This window comes from Uranotaenia lowii, chromosome 1 (assembly GCF_029784155.1).
Source record: "Uranotaenia lowii strain MFRU-FL chromosome 1, ASM2978415v1, whole genome shotgun sequence".
Classification (NCBI taxonomy): domain Eukaryota; kingdom Metazoa; phylum Arthropoda; class Insecta; order Diptera; family Culicidae; genus Uranotaenia; species Uranotaenia lowii.
Genome location: NC_073691.1, coordinates 210722257 through 210739099, shown reverse-complemented (window position 1 = coordinate 210739099; position 16843 = coordinate 210722257).

Below are 16843 nucleotides of genomic sequence, written 5' to 3'. Positions count from 1 at the left end.
TAGATAAGAAATCAAGTCACCCCAGGGATCAAGCATCCTCATTCTCCCCTAATACAGTTTGCCTACAAATGATTTCTAAATGTTTTTAACCATAAAATTGTGTTGCATTAACTGGCAATCATCAAAAGCTTATTCTCACCATGTACGGTTTCTGACGGGGACACATTATATGGCATCAAAAAGCTATTAGCTGAATCAATTTGAAATAAAGGCGAAACCCGATTTACACTGCACCATCAAATAGAATATCTCGACACCAACGCAGATCGTCAATGAATTCAAATCACTTTTTCCTAGAATTTTTGTCCAATGAATCCTATCATAATCGAAAATGCACATCGTCATGTTTATTTACAGTTGAAAAAATTCTTACTCCGTGGCTATTTTCCTCCGCTTCGCTTGGTCACCCCGCTTGCATAGATAGAATTAGTTCCGCAATATTCCCAAATTAAACGAACTGGACTGGCTGGACCAAAACTCATACATTAGGGTGGCAGCCGAATGGGTCATGTCGAATATCAAAACCGACCATATACATTTTGTAGATTGGCCTGATCTTGTCACGGATAGAAAAGCAGCGGTTAGACCGGCCAAGGCAAATTACTCTAAAAGTACGGAACCTCATATATAAAACAATGTTCTGTGTCTTGTGTGGCGTGTAATTGTTTCACTAACCGTGATGCGCTGCTGTCACTGCTGCGTTGCGACGTCGTAGTTCCGGAAATTCAGTTCCGGAAGCAGGAGGGCCGTCGATTTAAGGGCGTATCGACGGGGTGCCGAAACCGTCGGCGCCAGTGGGCGTTGCTGGACTCGGTTGTTGCAGGCGTCTTCTTTCGTTGGCTATTAATCGGCCTGCCCACGAGACTCCCCTCGTATCCGGACAGGCCGATAAGGGATGTCCTCTAATTAGGGATCCGCAGAACCCGAAGACGTTGATGCTGATCCTTTACTTTTTAGGCGCGACACCACAAAGGGTCTGCGGGCCGAACCGTGCCGGTATTCGGGTGAATTCCGTGGACGTTCACAAACACTATGCAGGACTATGACTTCACACACGGACGCCTGGTACAGAAGAGAGCAAATTTTTCGGAAGCAAGCTTCCTTTTCGCCTTCCATGTTCTCTTTTTCTTTCCTCCTTGGCCTCCTCTGTTAATTGACAGCAGCCAGCAGTAAAATGTAGCCTACTGTGGTGCTATCTCGTTGTGAGACTGTACAAGGAACATGAATTTTCTAGAGCTAAATATACAAAACTACAAAATTAAACAAAAATCAAACGATTTGTATCCAACCGGTTACAATCTGTGCAAAGTTTCAGCTCGATTGGACTTTCATTTGGAATCAATAAAGGGGGGACCAGAGGAAATCGGGAAAATCGAAATTTTAATTTAAGTGCCAAATGACTTAAAATGCTTAAAAAGTCGAAATCTGGTGTGTCGACTTCGAAGTTTAAAAAATCACGATATTTTAATTTTAGTGCCAAGTGACTTCAAAATGCATGAAACGTCGAGATATGGTCGTATCTCGAAAAAATAATAATGAAAAAAAATGACATTTCTGAGAGTTTTTTAGTTTTCCGAAAAACGGCCGGTTTTCAGAGGTCAAGTTCAAAAAAGCCACAACAGCAGATCTCGACGACATTTCTAAGTCAATTGGCATCAGAGTTAAAATTGTGTTTTTTCCGATTTCCTTTGGTTCCCCTTTTGGTGATTTTCAAGGTTCAAAAATCGAAACTTTTAACGCTTCAAGGCACATTTTACTCAAGTCCGATTTAGCTAAAATTTTGCACTAGTCAGTTTTTCGAGCCAATCTACCTGAGTCGGTATTTAAAATTCGACCATTAAATTTTTCCATACATCCATTGCCACCCTTATGTACGTTGCACATACACACATTCACGCGAACCACAAATCCTCACAGATCGGTTCCATCAATCAGATCCGGGCGACCACGTGAAGTGAAAATCAAAGCCGGAATGCACAAGAACACAGCCAAAATCGAGCATCATACCAAAACTAAACGGATACGAAACGTGATAGTTCAATCGCGATGGGATTATCGATAAGAGAGTATAATTAGTAGAATGGGGTAGGAAAAAGTGGAATGTAACTCGTAATATTCGTCAAAACTACTCTAATTTCAAACAAGGCTTATATAGAAAAAAAAAAGATTTTTAACAGTGACCTATCAGAAGGAAATCTTATGTTAAGAACTTCAGCTAACATGCCCAGGAGCATATTTTCAGACTTTCTTCGAGATTCGAAAATATGTCTGTCATTTTGTTTTTTTTTTCGGCTTTTTTTCTCGCAAAGTTATGAGCTGAATATAACATGAAACAATACACACACGGCTGGATAGAAATTTTCGCCCGGAGGTCACACGTGCCGCTTTTGTCGGATTCTATCGAGATTCCCCATTCGAAGCCCGGGTGATGTCGTCGTCGCCGGATTCAATCATCCCCAAATGGCTTCAATTTATGGGGCCTAACTGATCTCTGGTAGTGGCTTCGTCCGGAACTTGACTAACTTCAGCAGGATTCGAGTCGTCAGGAAGTCAAAAGTCGGCAAAGCAAATATAAGAAAGAGCCTTGTGATGAATGAAATTATAAACCGGAATTAATTATTCATTCATTAGAATAATAAATCCTCACAACGAGTGCTTGAAGCAAGCAATGGCATCATCCACGTTGCGTCATTGCTGAGGCTCCGCCATCATTTCTGACAAAAGTTCGTCAGTGAGTTGCTTTTGGTCTGGCTTACCTTCTTTCCCTTCCTTACGATGAACGAGCTTAAGAATGAAAACAGTATTCAAATGATCTCTGCCATATTGTTAAACGAGTGGAGTGTAGGTTTGATGTTTAGGCCGAAGTTTTTGATTGCTTGACGTCAAAAACAAACCTTTTTCCAGGAACAGTTTATTGTTTTTAAATGGAACGGATTCAACTAAATTAAAACAAATTCGATTCGTTTTAATTTTTTCACATTTTTCCTTAGAAAAAGCACGCCTCTGTAGCTCACAGTCAACAAAATGTAGTCATCAGTCGGGGATTATTCCTCCGTTGAGTTCGACTGATGGCAAATTTGCATGGCGCCGCCGGTGAAAAAGAGAATATTTAAGCATAGTTTTGCGGTCATCTTCCGTTAAAATTGCAAAAGAAAATGGTAATTTTGTCGTAGCTTAAAAATAGGGAGAAGGTCGGTCAATGGCTATTTGGTGTAGCCGAGTTAGTGTTGTGTTTACTACTCACGCCTCCAAAAATAATGACGGTGATATTGTGTGTCGCCTCGAAATATAATCTATTTTTAACCGTTCCTTAAGCTAAGTTAATGACGTTTTCCAAATGCGTTGAGCTTTAAAAAAATCGTTGCTGGATTTTTGCTGTAAAATTCGAAACAAATATCCTACTTCATAGCAATTTCTTTTGCACGATCATTCTGGAAACCTTCTTTTGCCCGAGTGACTTTTTCTTATATTCTGGGTTTGTAACTTATTCTGAATAAGTGTATTAACTTAAAATTTCACATTATTTTGAATATGTAACGTTTGAAATTTGCACTCTTCCTGCGGCTCCAACATTTATTTCAAGGATTCAATCATTTTACTGAACCCCCGAGCTGGCCTTCGTTTCATCGGTAATCTTTTCACATAAACGACCGAGCCAGTCTTGCCTATCAACATATCCATTCACTTTGTACACATTCTTGGAGTCGGTGCATTTATCACATTTCAGCTGCTCCATCCCTTTTCCAGGAGCCAGCAGGATTATTTGATTAAAATTCTGAGCAACCATCCAGTTTCATCGAAGGTGCTCTTTCAAACACATTCTTTTTATCATAAACCTCTGAAAAATCTGATTTTTTTTCATTCCTTTTAATAACTTCACCATTCTAGGACATGTCCTTACAAATTTCCATTTTTCCTACTCTATCCGCTTAACATACGCTCTTATCGATTGTTCCACAGCGATTGAACTATCACGTTCCGTGTTTGTTTAGTTTCGGTTTGATGCTCAATTTTCGGTGTGTCTGCATCCAGGCTTTGATTTTCACTCCACGTGGTGGCCCGGATCTGATTGATGGCGCCAATCTGTGAGGATTTGTGGCATGTGTATATGTGTGCATGTATGTGATGAATCCAGTCGAGTCCAGTTTGTTTGATTTGGGAACATTGCGAAAATAATTTTATCTTTCTAATGGATGACCAAGCGAAGCGCAGGGAAATATCCACGGGGTAAGAGTTTTTTCAATTGTAAATAAACATGACGATGTGCATTTTCGATGATGGTAGAATTCATTGACAAAAATTCTAGGAAAAATTATTCATTCACGGCTTGTGTAGATGTGAACAGTGTTATTCGAATTTTGCATTTGCTTCCAATTGTTCCAGCTAATAGCTTTCTGATGCCATATAATATGTCAATGCCCAGAAACCGTATTATGTGAGGATGAGCTTTTGATGGTTCCCAGTAAAAAGGACATTATGTCATAAATCAAAGCATCCAAATATAAATTGAAAATCATGATCAGTAAACTACTTGCTAAAATGGATTAAAGTACATAATCGAAGAGAATTGACTCCAAATCATTTGTGATTTTGACATTTTTGTCATTTCTTTCAATCTTGTAATTTTTGTGATTTTTGTATTTTTTGTCATTTTTGTAGTTTTTGTCATTTTTGTAATTTTTGTAACTTTTGTAACTTTTGTAGTTTTTGTAATTTTTGTCATTTGTGTCAGCTTTGTCAGTTATGAAATTTTGGTCATTTTTTACATTTATGTCATTTCTGTTATTTTTGTCATCTTTGTCTTTTTTTGTATTTTTGTCCTTTTTGGCATTTTCGTCATTTATGCCAATTTTACCATTTTTATCAATTTAGTCATCTTTGTCATTCTTGTCATTTTTTAAATTTTTAATCATTTTAGTCATTTTTGTCGTTTTTGTCATTTTCAATTGTTATTGTCAGTTTTATCACTTATTACATTTTTGTCATTTTTGTCATTTTTTTTTTCATTTTTGCCATTTCTGTCATTTTTGTCATGTTTGTCACTTTTGTCATTTTTTTGTCATTTTTGCCATTTTTGTTATTTTTGTCATTTTTTTCTTATTTTTCTCATTTTTACTATTTCTGTCCATTTTTGTCATTTTTGTCACTTTTGTAGTTTTCGTCATTTTTGTCTTTTTCGTCATTTTTGTCATTTTCGCCATTTTCGCCATTTTTGTCATTTTTGTATTTTTGGTATTTTTGTCATTTCTGTGATTTTTGTCATGTTTGTCATTTTTGCCATTTTTGTTATTTTTGTAATTTTTGTCATTTGTGTCATTTTTTTCTAATTTTTCTCATTTTTGCTATTTCTGTTAATTTTTTTTTCACTTTTGTCACTTTTGACACTTTTGTCATTTTTGTCATTTTTGTCATTTTTATCATTTTTGTCATTTTTGTCATTTTTGTCATTTTTGTCATTTTTGTCATTTTTGTCATTTTTGTCATTTTTGTCATTTTTGTCATTTTTGTCATTTTTGTCATTTCTGTCATTTTTGTCATTTTTGTCATTTTTGTCATTTTTGTCATTTTTGTCATTTTTGTCATTTTTGTCATTTTTGTCATTTTTGTCATTTTTGTCATTTTTGTCATTTTTGTCATTTTTGTCATTTTTGTCATTTTTGTCATTTTTGTCATTTTTGTCATTTTTGTCATTTTGTCATTTTTGTCATTTTTGTCATTTTTGTCATTTTTGTCATTTTTGTCATTTTTGTCATTTTTGTCATTTTTGTCATTTTTGTCATTTTTGTCATTTTTGTCATTTTTGTCATTTTTGTCATTTTTGTCATTTTTGTCATTTTTGTCATTTTTGTCATTTTTGTAATTTTTGTCATTTTTGTCATTTTTGTCATTTTTGTAATTTTTGTCATTTTTGTAATTTTTGTAATTTTTGTAATTTTTGTAATTTTTGTAATTTTTGTAATTTTTGTAATTTTTGTAATTTTTGTAATTTTTGTAATTTTTGTAATTTTTGTCATTTTTGTAATTTTTGTAATTTTTGTAATTTTTGTCCTTTTTGTCCATTTCGTTCTTTTTGTCATTTTTTTAATTTTTGTCATTTTTGTCATTTTTGTCATTTTTGTCATTTTTGTCATTTTTGTCATTTTTGTCATTTTTGTAAATTTTGTCATTTTTGTCAATTTTGTGATTTTTTAGATTTTTGTGAATTTTTGTCATTTTTGTCATTTTTGTCATTTTTGTCATTTTTGTCATTTTTGTCATTTTTGTCATTTTTGTCATTTTTGTCATTTTTGTCATTTTTGTCATTTTTGTCATTTTTGTCATTTTTGTCATTTTTGTCATTTTTGTCATTTTTGTCATTTTTGTCATTTTTGTCATTTTTGTCATTTTTGTCATTTTTGTCATTTTTGTCATTTTTGTCATTTTTGTCATTTTTGTCATTTTTGTCATTTTTGTCATTTTTGTCATTTTTGTCATTTTTGTCATTTTTGTCATTTTTGTCATTTTTGTCATTTTTGTCATTTTTGTCATTTTTGTCATTTTTGTCATTTTTGTCATTTTTGTCATTTTTGTCATTTTTGTCATTTTTGTCATTTTTGTCATTTTTGTAATTTTTGTAATTTTTGTAATTTTTGTAATTTTTGTAATTTTTGTAATTTTTGTAATTTCTGTAATTTTTGTAATTTTTGTAATTTTTGTAATTTTTGTAATTTTTGTCATTTTTGTAATTTTTGTAATTTTTGTCCTTTTTGTCCATTTCGTTCTTTTTGTCATTTTTTTAATTTTTGTCATTTTTGTCATTTTTGTCATTTTTGTCATTTTTGTCATTTTTGTAAATTTTGTCATTTTTGTCAATTTTGTGATTTTTTAGATTTTTGTGAATTTTTGTCATTTTTGTCATTTTTGTCATTTTTGTCATTTTTGTCATTTTTGTCATTTTTGTCATTTTTGTCATTTTTGTCATTTTTGTCATTTTTTGTCATTTTTGTCATTTTTGTCATTTTTGTCATTTTTGTCATTTTTGTCATTTTTGTCATTTTTGTCATTTTTGTCATTTTTGTCATTATTGTCATTTTTGTCATTTTTGTCATTTTTGTCATTTTTGTCATTTTTGTCATTTTTGTCATTTTTGTCATTTTTGTCATTTTTGTCATTTTTGTCATTTTTGTCATTCTTGTCATTTTTGTCATTTTGGTCATTTTTGTCATTTTTGTCATTTTTGTCATTTTTGTCATTTTTGTCATTTTTGTCATTTTTGTCATTTTTGTCATTTTTGTCATTTTTGTCATTTTTGTCATTTTTGTCATTTTTGTCATTTTTGTCATTTTTGTCATTTTTGTCATTTTTGTCATTTTTGTCATTTTTGTCATTTTTGTCATTTTTGTCATTTTTGTCATTTTTGTCATTTTTGTCATTTTTGTCATTTTTGTCATTTTTGTCATTTTTGTCATTTTTGTCATTTTTGTCATTTTTGTCATTTTTGTCATTTTTGTCATTTTTGTCATTTTTGTCATTTTTGTCATTTTTGTCATTTTTGTCATTTTTGTCATTTTTGTCATTTTTGTCATTTTTGTCATTTTTGTCATTTTTGTCATTTTTGCCATTTTTGTCATTTTTGTCATTTTTGTCATTTTTGTCATTTTTGTCATTTTTGTCATTTTTGTCATTTTTGTCATTTTTGTCATTTTTGTCATTTTTGTCATTTTTGTCATTTTTGTCATTTTTGTCATTTTTGTCATTTTTGTCATTTTTGTCATTTTTGTCATTTTTGTCATTTTTGTCATTTTTGTCATTTTTGTCATTTTTGTCATTTTTGTCATTTTTGTCATTTTTGTCATTTTTGTCATTTTTGTCATTTTTGTCATTTTTGTCATTTTTGTCATTTTTGTCATTTTTGTCATTTTTGTCATTTTTGTCATTTTTGTCATTTTTGTCATTTTTGTCATTTTTGTCATTTTTGTCATTTTTGTCATTTTTGTCATTTTTGTCATTTTTGTCATTTTTGTCATTTTTGTCATTTTTGTCATTTTTGTCATTTTTGTCATTTTTGTCATTTTTGTCATTTTTGTCATTTTTGTCATTTTTGTCATTTTTGTCATTTTTGTCATTTTTGTCATTTTTGTCATTTTTGTCATTTTTGTCATTTTTGTCATTTTTGTCATTTTTGTCATTTTTGTCATTTTTGTCATTTTTGTCATTTTTGTCATTTTTGTCATTTTTGACATTTTAGACATTTTAGACATTTTTGACATTTTAGACATTTTTGACATATTTGACATATTTGTCATTTTTGTCATTTTTGTTATTTTTGTCATTTTTGTCATTTTTTGTCAGTTTTGTCATTTTTGTCATTTTTGTCATTTTTGTCATTTTTGTCATTTTTGTCATTTTTGTCATTTTTGTCATTTTTGTCATTTTTGTCATTTTTGTCATTTTTGTCATTTTTGTCATTTTTGTCATTTTTGTCATTTTTGTCATTTTCGTCATTTTTGTCATTTTTATCATTTTTGTCATTTTTGTCATTTTTGTCATTTTTGTCATTTTTGTCATTTTTGTCATTTTTGTCAGTTTTATCATTTTTGTCATTTTTGTCATTTTTGTAATTTTTTGTAATTTTTGTAATTTTTGTAATTTTTGACATTTTAGACATTTTAGTCATTTTAGACATTTTTGACATTTTTGACATATTTGACATATTTGACATACTTGTCATAGTTGTCATTTTTGACATATTTGACATATTTGTCATTTTTGTCATTTTTGTCATTTTTTTCATTTTTGTCATTTTTGTCATTTTTGTCATTTTTGTCATTTTTGTCATTTTTGTCATTTTTGTCATTTTTGTCATTTTTGTCATTTTTGTCATTTTTGTCATTTTTGTCATTTTTGTCATTTTTGTCATTTTTGTCATTTTTGTCATTTTTGTCATTTTTGTCATTTTTGTCATTTTTGTCATTTTTGTCATTTTTGTCATTTTTGTCATTTTTGTCATTTTTGTCATTTTTGTCATTTTTGTCATTTTTGTCATTTTTGTCATTTTTGTCATTTTTGTCATTTTTGTCATTTTTGTCATTTTTGTCATTTTTGTCATTTTTGTCATTTTTGTCATTTTTGTCATTTTTGTCATTTTTGTCATTTTTGTCATTTTTGTCATTTTTGTCATTTTTGTCACTTTTGTCATTTTTGTCATTTTGTCATTTTTGTCATTTTTGTCATTTTTGTCATTTTTATCATTTTTATCATTTTTATCATTTTTGTCATTTTTGTCATTTTTGTCATTTTTGTCATTTTTGTCAATTTTGTCAATTTTGTCATTTTTGTCATTTTTGTCATTTTTGTCATTTTTGTCATTTTTGTCATTTTTGTCATTTTTGTCATTTTTGTCATTTTTGTCATTTTTGTCATTTTTGTCATTTTTGTCATTTTTGTCATTTTTGTCATTTTTGTCATTTTTGTCATTTTTGTCATTTTTGTCATTTTTGTCATTTTTGTCATTTTTGTCATTTTTGTCATTTTTGTCATTTTTGTCATTTTTGTCATTTTTGTCATTTTTGTCATTTTTGTCATTTTTGTCTTTTTTATCATTTTTGTCATTTTTGTCATTTTTGTCATTTTTGTCATTTTTGTCATTTTTGTCATTTTTGTCATTTTTGTCATTTTTGTCATTTTTGTCATTTTTGTCATTTTTGTCATTTTTGTCATTTTTGTCATTTTTGTCATTTTTGTCATTTTTGTCATTTTTGTCATTTTTGTCATTTTTGTCATTTTTGTCATTTTTGTCATTTTTGTCATTTTTGTCATTTTTGTCATTTTTGCCATTTTTGTCATTTTTGTCATTTTTGTCATTTTTGTCATTGTTTCGACGAAATCTAAGTGTTTCGGATTTACTAGATATTCACTTTATCTCCACTTAATCCCGTGTATTTGAAACAAATAATGACCGTAAACGTTTAAGTATAATGATTTATTCTAATCGATCAGACCGTGATAAAAATGATAGCGAAAGAACTACGTGCGTTGATTGTACACTCGCAAGTGAAGTTTTTTTTACTTCTCTGTTTTGTGCGGATGTTCGGTCTCCAAACGAAAAATGACCAACAGTACTTGAGGCTCGACAAAGGAGGTGCGCGCAATTGATGTGGCGAAATTTGGTGTGGCGCGAGTACACCCAAAACATCGATGACTAATTTTTGTGCGAACATACCGGCCGCCTTGAAATATTAACGAATTTCAAAAAACTCTCTAGGACTATATCTATTCACATGACTACATGATGGACTGGATGGGTGATGCTGCGCTGACTGCAACTTGTAAACAGAACGGAAGATTTCAGCTCGACGTACCGCAACCTGAGAGAAGAAACGAGTCAATGTCCAAATTGGACGTTGGATTTGAAGGGTACTTATCGGATGGCTGCAGTGGGGTGACAGGTCCGATCCGTCCGATCACGACCGCGTCACCCCCGATTGCTTTAGAGCTGGATCCCACGACACACTTGCTTTGTCTGGTTGCAACTTAGCAACTGATGAACTATTACAGAACTGTATGACATGCTACCGGTCGACACCGGGAACCCTGATAACTTGAAGATGATGATGATGTGGATTAATACGCTGGCCGCTGCCGTTGCTGCTTCATTAGACTGACTCATGGTGATTACTGGATAGGGAGTTCCAGCACGACGATCTGCAACCTACGACGTAAGAATGGGTAAGTGTCCGCATTGGACTTTCAATTGGATAGGGTACTTAACGAAGGTTAGCGGTGGGGTAACAGGTCCGACCCGTCCGATCGCAACCGCGTCACCCCTGAAGGCTTTGGTGCTGGAACTCTGCTCAGACTAGCGTTGTCTGTTTGCCCTATTGCAATGGTTGGAACGAAGAATCTGCACGACTAGGCTGATCTTAGCTGGAGAGTTATCTGTGCTGCGTTTATTCTGGATCTCACCGACGATGTTCTCTGGGAACAATTGGCCAAACTCTGGGAAGATCAGATTCGTTGATGCGGAGCCAGCGACGAACCTATGATGTCTCTTCGTTGGATCAAAACAACAGTCGCATGTTTTCTCTAAACAGCGTTGGCCCAGAAAGCTTAGCGACAGAATGAACATCAACGATCGCATAAACGACGAACAGGAACGGAAGCAATTTATCAGGTAGAAGAATGGATCTGGCGTACCAAGCTGGTGGTAAAACGGTTCTGATTTCATTTTGGAAAAAGAGTGTTGACTTCTGGGGTTCATCCGGTGCTTCCTCTCTTGCGTTTTTGGTGCCCATTGTCGCCGGCCGCCAAATCGTACCATATCGTTAGTAGAGGAAATGCTTTTATTATTTACTGAAACAGCTGGACACGCTGTGACTATTAATGGACGGCGATCCCTGGAATCTGGCACTGTGCCAGCTATAATCCACCCAAAAACGGTGTTCTGGAGGCTAGGACCATCTTCAGAAATCTTGAATCGACCATCACAGAGACAATCGAAAAAGAATTGAGCGCCAATTATGAGGTCAATCTTCCCTGGGTGACTGAAGTTGGGATCAGCAAGTATAACACCATCTGGCAAAGCCCACGACTTGCATCGAACACGACCGGCTGGGAGGGTCGCTGTTAGCTCAGGGAGTACGAAGAACGACATCGATGAACGGTATGATGAAATTCCCGAACAACGAGGAAAAACTGACGCCATCACCTGCTTTTGTGACACCGCTGTAGAACCACCGATGCCCTGGACGGTGAGGAAATCTGAAGAACTTCGAAGTTTCAAACGTTTGCTGAAGCTCGTTGTCATGAAACAGAACTGTGAACCAGAATCTAACAAGGCTCTGGCTAACCGGAAGTTTCCAGCTTGATCTTGGACACGCACAACGGCAGTTGACAGCAAAACTTGGCGTGTTGGAGTGTGTGTTTGCGTGCAAAGTACATTTGTGTGTTGGAATCTTCTGGAGAAGTCTGTGGGGTTTTTTGGCATTTGTGTGGCGGCAAACGAGGATGAGATTTGAGGGTTGGAATGATGGCTTGTGGATGGTATCGGTTGGGAAGGTGGAGGCAATTGTGGTTGGAGTTGAGGAGCTTGCGGCACTGACTGCTGGGGGTTCTCAGGAGTTTGCGAGACGGAGGATGAAAGGTCTGAATGCAGCAACGAATGGTGACGCGATCCACAATGATGACACGAGCCTCTGCTACAGACGCGAGCCATGTGACCGGGTGATAAGCAATTGAGGCACAGTCGAGCTTTCAACACTAGCTCACTGCGTTCTTCGACTGTCAGCTTCAAAAATCTCAGGCACCGAAAAACAGAATGAAAGTTTCCACCACAAAATAGACATTCGCTTGAAGATTCTACACTTGAAGGATGGCTGACTCCAAACCTCGGTCGTCTGTCCTGCATATTTGTAGAATTGGTTTCCTGGTGCGCGAGGGTTTGTAGAATTGCACAGTGATCTCTGAGAAAGCACATCAACTGTCGAAACTTCGGCACCTCTCGAGAATTGTGATGTGTTTCCCAGTGGCGCAGAGTCATCGGGTCCAGCCGAGCGCAAACCATATGTGACAGTAGAGTACTCCAGCCTTCGGAGTTTTCGCCCACTTTCTCCAGCATAAGAATGTTCTTTTCGAACTCACTGATGAGTTTGTTTAGCCCATCGTAGCTTTCTTTCCGAATTACTTCAACGTTGAAAAGTGCATTAATGTAATTTTTAACTATAAGCTTACGATTTTCGTATCGCCTTTTCAATGCAGCCCATGCCACGTCGTAGTTAGCTGCAGTCATCTCGACTGAGCTAACCTCTTGCAAAGCTTCTCCTGTGAGGGCGGAGCGAAGGTAGAAAAACTTATCCATCGCCGTCAGCTGATCGCTCGAATGTATAAGACTGTGGAACGAATCTCTGAATGTTACCCAAAAGTTGATGTCTCCATTGAAGGTTGGCAGACGTATTTCAGGCAATTTAACCCTCGCCAAACTCGCTGTTGTTTCTAAAGGTTCACTAATGCTTGTGCTTGATTTTTTCGCTACATGATCTGATCCACTTGTTAAAGACAGAAGGCGGAGTAGTTCACCTTTGAGGTTGCAAAAATCGTTTTCCTTCTCCATCGCAATGCTCGCATCTTCGTCGGCCCGTGCGTTCATCAGCGCCAGCTCCTGCTCAGGATCATCAACACCGGTCACTTCGGCGTCGGTCTGCAGCTCAATTTCCGTACGCACTAGCTGGAACTGCTTGAACGCATCTTCTAGCCGTTCTAGACGTACACCGATCAGTTCACTGGTAATGACACTTGAGTTTGCATTCGCGATGAAATGACGCACTGTTTCAAAAGTACGACACAGGTTGCTTTCCAGCTTGTACAATTCACGAAGGTCACGCATGATCACAAACTAATCTACACTGGCTATTCTTACAGTTCCAGCTAGGATACCACTTTTTCACTCTTTTTCACTGTTATGTTGAAATTGACAGACCGCCGAATCGACTCAACGTCTCGCAAACTTCCGCTCGACACAGAAATACTCAAGCTGATAACTGGAAAATATATCGGCAACTTCCAACCAACCGACCCACTTCAATTTATCACGGATTAGGCAGTTGTTAATTCCAACAACTCAATCCGGAACGAGAAAATGTATGCCAAACTGTGGGGTTTTGTTTTCCTCCACAGACTATCCAAACACACAGAATGCAAATTTGTACTTATCTGTTGATGATGAACTGTCCGACGGGGTTAGATCCGAGCCATGTACTGCAGGACCGGAAGAGGGTAGCACAGGAGCAACGCAAAGTGAATTCGGGTGTTGTGTACCGGATTGTACAGGTTCTGTAGTAGCCAGCAGTTGCCTTCGGTGAAGGCTCGATACAAAAAAACACCTTTTTTTTTGTTAAAAGTGAACTTTAATAAGGCAGCAGCGACAGACTAAAAGGGGTGAGGGAGTTGCACTAGCCACAGAATAGTTTCACTTTTCCCAAGAGCACATCGGATGATTTAATTAGCCGTCAATTGGGCCCCCAATCACTTGCCCACGGTGGCTAAAATATTATCCCCCAAATAAACAGCATCAAAAGCCAAGCGAATCAAAAAAGGCGCGCGCGCGATTTGTCGCCTATTGTCTGCCAGTTTGTTTCAACCGAGTACACTACACAACTATTGTCCACTGATATTACGGAACTAGCGAGTCCCGTTATCCGGCTTTCCGAAGGACCAAAATGTTTCGACGAAATCTAAGTGTTTCGGATTTACTAGATATTCACTTTATCTCCACTTAATCCCGTGTATTTGAAACAAATAATGACCGTAAACGTTTAAGTATAATGATTTATTCTAATCGATCAGACCGTGATAAAAATGATAGCGAAAGAACTACGTGCGTTGATTGTACACTCGCAAGTGAAGTTTTTTTTACTTCTCTGTTTTGTGCGGATGTTCGGTCTCCAAACGAAAAATGACCAACAGTACTTGAGGCTCGACAAAGGAGGTGCGCGCAATTGATGTGGCGAAATTTGGTGTGGCGCGAGTACACCCAAAACATCGATGACTAATTTTTGTGCGAACAGTCATTTTTGTCATTTTTGTCATTTTTGTCATTTTTGTCATTTTAGTCATTTTTGTCATTTTTGTCATTTTTGTCATTTTTGTCATTTTTGTCATTTTTGTCATTTTTGTCATTTTTGTCATTTTTGTCATTTTTGTCATTTTTGTCATTTTTGTCATTTTTGTCATTTTTGTCATTTTTGTCATTTTTGTCATTTTTGTCATTTTTGTCATTTTTGTCATTTTTATCATTTTTGTCATTTTTGTCATTTTTGTCATTTTTGTCATTTTTATCACTTCTGTCATTTGTATAATTTTTGTCATTCTTATCATTTTTGTCATTTTTGTCATCTTAATCATTTTTGTCATTTTTGTAATTTTTGTAATTTTTGTCATTTTTGTCATTTTTGTCATTCTTGTCATTTTTGTCATTTTTGTCATTTTTGTCATTTTTGTCATTTTTGTCATTTTTGTCATTTTTGTCATTTTTGTCATTTTTGTCATTTTTGTCATTTTTGTCATTTTTGTCATTTTTGTCATTTTTGTCATTTTTGTCATTTTTGTCATTTTTGTCGTTTTGGTCATTTTTGTAATTCTTATAATTTTTGTTTTTTTTTTCATTTTCGTAATTTTTATAATTTTTGCAATTTTTGTTTTTATGATATTTTTTATGTAATTTTTTTTGTAATTTTTTAGATTTTTTACATTTTTGTTGTTATCGTCATTTTTGTCATTTTTATTATTTTTGTCAATTTCGTCATTTTTGTCATTTTGCCATTTTTGTCATTTTTGTCATTTTTTTAAAGTTGCCTTGTATTTCTTGTTGTTATAAATTGGTTTTTAAATATTTTTCATTTGGGTTTTGAAATTTTCAAGAACACCCTAGAGGAAAAAATGGACCACCTTAGTGTAAATTGTGTCTCAGATGCCTTATAAACATTGCGTTTTGTGATTTTTTTTTAATTTCTATCTATCTAAATTCCTTTTAACTTCATTTAAAAAAGAAATCTTAAGATAAAATTGATACAAATTAATCCGTTGCATGACAGGAAAGGATTCTTGTAATCAAATCGAACGCACTGCAACATTCCAGAATGTGCAGAAACTATTTCTAATGTAATCTAGACACGATTGTGATTCATCCCAAAGTGTATCCACATAAGTTGCCATTTGTTGCCCTCGAATGTACATAGTAGGAAGGTACCGATAAGCTAAAAGCCAACGATGCCGGCTAAAGATAAAAGGAAGAGACGTGAGAGTTGTTGTTCCTTCCAAACGTTCCCAGCCCAAACCCAACCTAAATGGGTTGGAGGACTCTCATCGTTTGCTATTTTGATCATCGATCGAACAAACTCGGCAGCTGGGCTGGGATGGAATATCATCGTCCTGAGAGAAGTGCTCGAAAGTACTAATTAAATACTGCTGCTATTGACACAATTAAATTTTCTCTACCCTGAAAATTGCATTCCATCGCCCGAAATCGGAACAGCATGGCAAAATCAGCTTCAGCAACGAAGAACGGCATCATGGCAGTGACTGCAGATCTGGAGGGCTTTTGTCTCTCTAACGGTTCTGTTCTTCGTTCTTATCCGCACCACCGATTAGTTAGGGGGACTTTAGGGGGAACAACCGATGTCTCCGTTGATTCTTCCTATCTGATGATAGGGCAGCTATAGCGAAGCAAGCAAGCGGGCGGAGAGTTTGACTGCATCAGAACTTACAGCACTTGAATTCAAGTTCGATTCGTTCGAGTGGAATAATCTTCGTCAATGTTCGATGACTTTGTTGCTGCTACTACCTAGTACCTACTTCTGCTGCTGCTCATCCTTGCTAGGAACAGGGGACCCTGGAATCTGGAAACAGATAGCATCCAAAGCAAAATGCCATGCTATGCTAGTTTATCGAGAATTGGTCTCGAATATTAGCTAAGTTTTTTGTGTGTTTTTGAGAGGCAATCAGCTCAGAAATTTAAACCAAACCGCTTAGAAACCTTAAAAAGAAATAAATTTAATCAAACTCATTCTTTTCAGACAGAACAATTAAAATCATGGAAATAAAAAAAAATCACTAACTCTATTTACAAAGTCCTAGAATTTGGGAACATGCTGTACCACGAACGGTAAAAGGAAACCCGCTGAATAGCTACCTTAAGCATACTGCTTTCTTGGAACTGCTGATAAAGTGCTGCTATTTTCTTCAACGTTGTCTTTTGTACACTTTGAAGAGCTCATCAGTCAGCAAATCTAAATATTTATGTATTGAAACTTGTCTTACAAGACAAGCACATGCGAATAAATTAGGAAAAAACCTTAGCGCATAAGACAAC